Source organism: Coregonus clupeaformis, chromosome 29 (assembly GCF_020615455.1).
Source record: "Coregonus clupeaformis isolate EN_2021a chromosome 29, ASM2061545v1, whole genome shotgun sequence".
Lineage (NCBI taxonomy): Eukaryota > Metazoa > Chordata > Actinopteri > Salmoniformes > Salmonidae > Coregonus > Coregonus clupeaformis.
In genome coordinates this window covers 53,649,297-53,655,642 of record NC_059220.1, presented here as the reverse complement: position 1 = coordinate 53,655,642, position 6,346 = coordinate 53,649,297, and positions in this window count along the sequence as shown.

Here is a 6,346-nt window from a genome sequence, read left to right as displayed (position 1 = left end):
CATCGATTCTAGTCGGGCGTGCATGCTAAAAATGCATTAGGATATTGATTAAATTGGATGTGATTCATGCGTTCCCAATCTGAATTAGGAATGATTGCGCAATATTGCCGCTGCCCATACAATTAGTCTATTTCTTCGCAGGTGATGTGGTTTTCCAAGTAAATGTTTAAAATTACAACATAGGCATTGCCTATATCTAAGCCCACATTCACACATTTGACAAGATTCGTGCTTTATTTGGTAGACAATTTTGAATAGGCTAATCCTCTATCTAAATTGTCTTGGAGATACAGTAGTCTACAGTGTACATCACCTGAGATTAATTTGAGGCTGATTCAAATAGGATGTATCCCAGGTTGATAATTTTAATGACAATGTTTGCCCCTTTTGTTGCATTTCCTACATTTAAAGAAAGCTTATAGAGGAGAAGGAACAATAACCCTGAAATAACACATCACATAAGAGTAGCATAGATGTTCTCAATGTTGATTTATAGGGTATGTTCATAGATATTAACAGAAACTTCAAGCTAGAATCCTTAGTTGATACATCTATTTATGGACTTATAAATTAATGATATATACCCACTGATTCTTAAAAACGTAGAACTTGCCTCATGAACTTAGTTCAACTGTTGTACCCCATCAGAACCAAAAATATAAGCTTGTTTGTAAACAATGTAAATGTAAATAAACTGTATAATGTTGGTATAATGGATAGTCAGTCCTTGCATCCATAGCACTAGATTTCTCCAGGCCTATCCCTCAGCTTTTTACCAAAACAGAGGCGGGTCGACCACTTTGTCATTGTTTCAATTAAGGACTCTAGCTTTAAGCTGCTTAGTCATTGGTATGTATTTGACAGTTTGATTTATGGGGTACATTCAAATTATTAAATATTCTCAGTGTCCTGTTAAATAGTGATGTGATCGAAAAGTAAGTATATAATGCAATGACATAGGAACTGTCAAATCGTGGTGGTTTGCACAGACACAGGTTAGGCATTCCACGGACTGAAAAGCATATTCAATTCTCCATTAAAAGTGTTTTTTAGTCAGGAAGGGGTTTATTCAGGGTAGGCCCTGGGTAGGCAACTGTCCAAATATAATTTAAGTAAACAGTTATGCATTAAAGTGCAAATCATCATAATCATATAAAGCAGGAGAAACACCACATAATTATATACTTCTGTACATAAGGTTGCCTTTTTATTTGTTAATCTGTTAATATTACCACACAGGATAAAAAAGGGAACATAGGTTTCTGTCACACTACTGTTGTCAAATTCTACAATCTATACTGTTTATAGCTGCCTGATTAATGCAATATGTGTGAAGTACATTTCTGGTCAGATTAAACAATGTTAGGCCCTCATTCTGGCCATCTCTTCCTTTCACTGCTAAATATTGCTGCCCATTTGCGAGTTATCTCTAAATAGACAACAGGCTTGCTGGGTAAGTAGTCTAGGTACACAGTCTGGCTTGTTTTTGGAATTGCCATCTCAATCTGGGTTCCCTCATGCCATTCATTAAATGATGTTATAGAGATAATATCAGCACCTGCTTCTAGGGCTGCATGCAATGCCTTTTCATAGCACTTCCCGTTAATGCGGTTGCATGTATTCTGGAAATTCCAAGGCCTAATAATGGTGTCAATATAACCTGGCCCCAGACTCAGAATGAACAATAGGTTGTTGTCTGCTTACCGCCCCAATAGATCCACAGACGATGCAATCGCCATCACACTGCACACTGCCCTATCCCATCTGGACAAGAGGAATACCTACAGTTGAAGTCGGAACTTTACATACACCTTAGCCAAATACATGTAAACTCAGTTTTTCACAATTCCTGACATTTAATCCTAGTAAAAATTCCCTGTCTTAGGTCAGTTAGGATCACCACTTTATTTTAAGAATGTGAAATGTAAGAATAATAGTAGAGAGAATTATTTCTTTCAGCTTTTATTTCTTTCATCACATCCCCAGTGGGTCAGAAGTTTACATTCACTCAATTAGTATTTGGTAGCGTTGCCTTTAAATGGTTTAACTTGGGTCAAACTTTTCGGGTAGCCTTCCACAAGCTTCCCACAATAAGTTGGGTGAATTTTGGCCCATTCCTCCTGACAGAGCTGGTGTAACTGAGTCAGGTTTGTAGGCCTCCTTGCTCGCACACGCTTTTTCAGTTCTGCCCACACATTTTCTATAGGATTGAGGTCAGGGCTTTGTGATGGCCACTCCAATACCTTTACTTTGTTGTCCTTAAGCCATTTTGCCACAACTTCGGAAGTATGCTTGGGGTCATTGTCCATTTGGAAGACCCATTTGCGACCAAGATTTAACTTCCTGACTGATGTCTTGAGATGTTGCTTCAATATATCCACATCATTTTCCTTCCTCATGATGCCATCTATTTTGTGAAGTGCACCAGTCCCTCCTGCAGCAAAGCACCCCCACAGCATGATGCTGCCACCCCCGTGCTTCACGGTTGGGATGGTGTTCTTCGGCTTGCAAGCATCCCCCTTTTTCCTCCAAACATAACGATGGTCATTATGGCTAAACAGTTCTATTTTTGTTTCATCAGACCAGAGGTCTTGGCTGATTTATTTTGATTTTCCCATGATGTCAATCAATGAGGCACTGAGTTTGAAGGTAGGCCTTGAAATACATCCACAGGTACACCTCCAATTGACTCAAATGATGTCAATTAGCCTATCAGAAGCTTCTAAAGCCATGACATCATTTTCTGGGATTTTCCAAGCTGTTTAAAGACACATTCAACTTAGTGTATGTAAACTTCTGACACACTGGAATTGTGATACGGTGAATTATAAGTGAAGTAATCTGTCTCTAAACAATTGTTGGAAAAATGACTTGTGTCATGCACAAAGTAAATGTCCTAACCGACTTGCCAAAACGATAGTTTGTTAACAAGAAATGTGTGAAGTGGTTGAAAAACAAGTTTTAATTACATTTACATTTAAGTCATTTAGCAGACGCTCTTATCCAGAGCGACTTACAGTTAGTGAGTGCATACAAATTGAAGTGGGTCTAGGGTGGTAGGTAAGGTAGAGGTGATATGATCCTTGACTAGTCTCTCAAAGCACTTCATGGTGACAGAGGTGAGTGCTACTGTGCGATAGTCATTTAGTTCAGTTACCTTTGCTTTCTTGGGTACAGGAATGGTGGCCATCTTGATGCATGTGGGGACAGCAGACTGGGAAAGGGAGAGATTGAATATGTCCATAAACACACCAGCCAGCTGGTCTGCGCATACTCTGAGGATGCGGCTAGGGATGACGTCTGGGCCGGCAGCCTTGCGAGGGTTAACACGTTTAAATGTTTTACTCACGTCGGCCACGGAGAAGGAGAGCCCACAGTCCTTGGTAGCGGGCCACGTCGGTGGCACTGTGTTATCCTCAAAGCAAGCGAAGAAGGTGTTTAGATTGTCCGGAAGCAAGACGTCGGGTCTCGGCGACGAGGCTGGTTTTCCTTTTGTAGTCCATCATTGTCTGTAGACCCTGCCACATACGTCTCGTATCTGAGCCGTTGAATTGCGACTCCATTTTTTGTCTATACTGATGTTTTGCTTGTTTGCTTGCCTTCGGAGTGAATAACTAGACTGTTTGTATTCTGCTATATTCCTAGTCACCTTGCCATGGTTACATGCAGTGGTTTGCGTTTTCAGTTTCGTGCGAATGCTGCCATCTATCCACGGTTTCTGGTTAGGGTAGGTTTTAATAGTCACAGTGGGTACGACATCTCCTGTACACTTCCTAATTAACTCAGTTACTGTATTGGTGTATTCATCTAAATTATTTTCGCAAGCTACGCGGAACATATCCCAGTCCGTGTGATCAAAACAATCCTGAAGTGTGGATTCCAATTGGTCAGACCAGCATTGAATAGTCCTTAGCGCGGTACTTCCTGTTTGGGTTTCTGTCTATAGGAAGGGAGAAGCAAAATTAAGTCGTGGTCAGATTTGCCGAAAGTATCGCGGAAGTTTGAATAACAGTGGCCGTCTTGGTATTGGCTTGAGGGGGGATATAAACGGCCGTGGCTATAATGGAGTAACATTCTCTTGGGAGATAATACGGTCGGCATTTGATTGTGAGGTATTCTAGGTCTGGTGAACAAAAGGACTTGAGTTCCTGTATGTTACTACAATTACACCATAAGTCGTTAATCATGAAACACACACCTCCGCCCTTCTGCTTCCCGGAGAGATATTTATTCCTATCTGCGCGATGAATTGAGAATCCCTCTGGCTGGACCGATTCCGACAGAGTATCCCTAGAAAGCCATGTTTCCGTGAAACAAAGTATGTTACGGGCCCTGATGTCTCTCTGGAAAGAATTTATTGCCCTGAGATCATCAATTTTGCTATCCAAAGACTGAACATTAGCGAGTAATATACTCGGAAGTGGTGGGTGTTGTACGCGTCTACTAAGCCTCTCCTCTGCCGGCAATGTTTTGGGTTGGCCTCTGGAATCAGTTTAATTGCTCTGGGGAGAGCGAACAAAGGATCTGCTTCGGGGAAGTCGTATTCCTGGATGTAATGCTCTTAGTTTTGGTGAGTTATCGCCGCTCTGATATCCAATAGTTCTTCCCGGTTGTAGGTATTGACACAAACTATTTCCTGAGCTAATAATGTAAAAAAATAATACATAAAAAAACAAAATACCGCAAAGTTTCCTAAATTAGCTACCTCTCGTTTACAACAAATATGCCTGGTTGTGTAAAGTAACTTAGTAGAAATACTTTGTTACTGTACTTAAGTACAGTAAAGATGGCGCCGACGGAGATTTATTTTCAAATGAACAAAACTGAACATAACTAAAACAGCTGAAAAGTACAATGATAGCTCAGTGTAGTCGAAGGTTGTGAAATAAAATTATATCAAGGATGGAGATAGTTTCGTAATATAAATTCCTTGATAAAGTCCACTACACTATCACCATGATTCTGACACACACACACACACACACACACACACACACACACACACACACACACACACACACACACACACCACATCCGCCCCAACTACTGCTGTCCTTGCCCATTACTAAAGTGCACGTGCCTCGTGTTTCCCAGAGCCCTGAGAGAGTCAGTCTGTCCCGTTATTCCTCCGTCCTTAAGTCCAGAAACCCTCTTAGGGAGGAGCGGCTCTCAGCCTGATTTACAATTAGGGCCTCTCCTCTCAGACCGCTGGTGCACGTCCAATATGGCAGGGTTGTGTCCCAAATGGCACCCTATTCCCTATGTAGTACACTACTTTTGACCAGAACCCTATGGTAGTAGGGCTCTACATGGTGAATAGGTGCCATATTGGACGCGCACCAGGGGCATCCTGTTCTCCAGCTTCTGGATCCCAAATGTACATTCCTCCAAGGCAGGGTGACCCCTGGGCTCTCCAGCTGAGTCACGTGGAAGGCAATCTGAGGCAGTTTGATGTTGTCTTGTTGTCCATTGGGGTGTGCTGTTCTGCCAGTATCCCAAGTCCTTGAAATTCATAGTTTTAGTATTAGGTCAGAGTTACCATGTTCCTTCTATTCTGCTGATCACTAGCTAATGAACTCCCAGTCTCATCTTCCAGAAGCTTTGAGAGGCCTTTGTAAATAAAGTGACCATGAGACCAAATAGATAGGCGTGTGTGTGTATACAGTGCCTTCAGAAAGAATTCAAACCTCTTGACTTTTTCCATATTTTGTTGTTTTACAGCCTGAATTTAAAATTGACTAAATGTAGATTTTGTGTCACTGTCCTACACATTCCCTTAATGTCAAACAGAATACCCAGAACGTGGTTACCATGTTCTAAGAATATCTGAAAATATTGTTCTAGACACGTTTAATGAGAATGTTGAAAGAACATTCGTGTCCAGTTTTCGGAGGGCTAGGAGAATATTCCATCAACGTCCCACCAAACATACACATGGTTGCCATGTTCTCAGAACATAAGATATTAATGTTCTAGGCAGGTTTCATGGGAACGTTGCAAGAACATGTCAGTGTTTCAGTTGTAAGGACCTCTTCGCCTGATGGTCCCAAAGAAACATTCTCGCCCCCAAAAATTATTCATTACACCAATCAAGAACCTGATTGATGAACCACTGATAGATTCATACCTCTTTGTCTTCTGACAAGGTTAGGCAAGATTTTAACATATTTTCACTTTACAGTGCCTTCAGAAAGTATTCACACCACTTTACTTTTTGCAAATTTTTTGTTAGAGCCTGAATTTAAAATTGATTCAATTTAGATTGTGTGTCACTTATCTACACACAATACCCCATAATGAGTCAATAAGTACTCAACTCTTTTGTTATGGCAAGCCTAAATAAGTT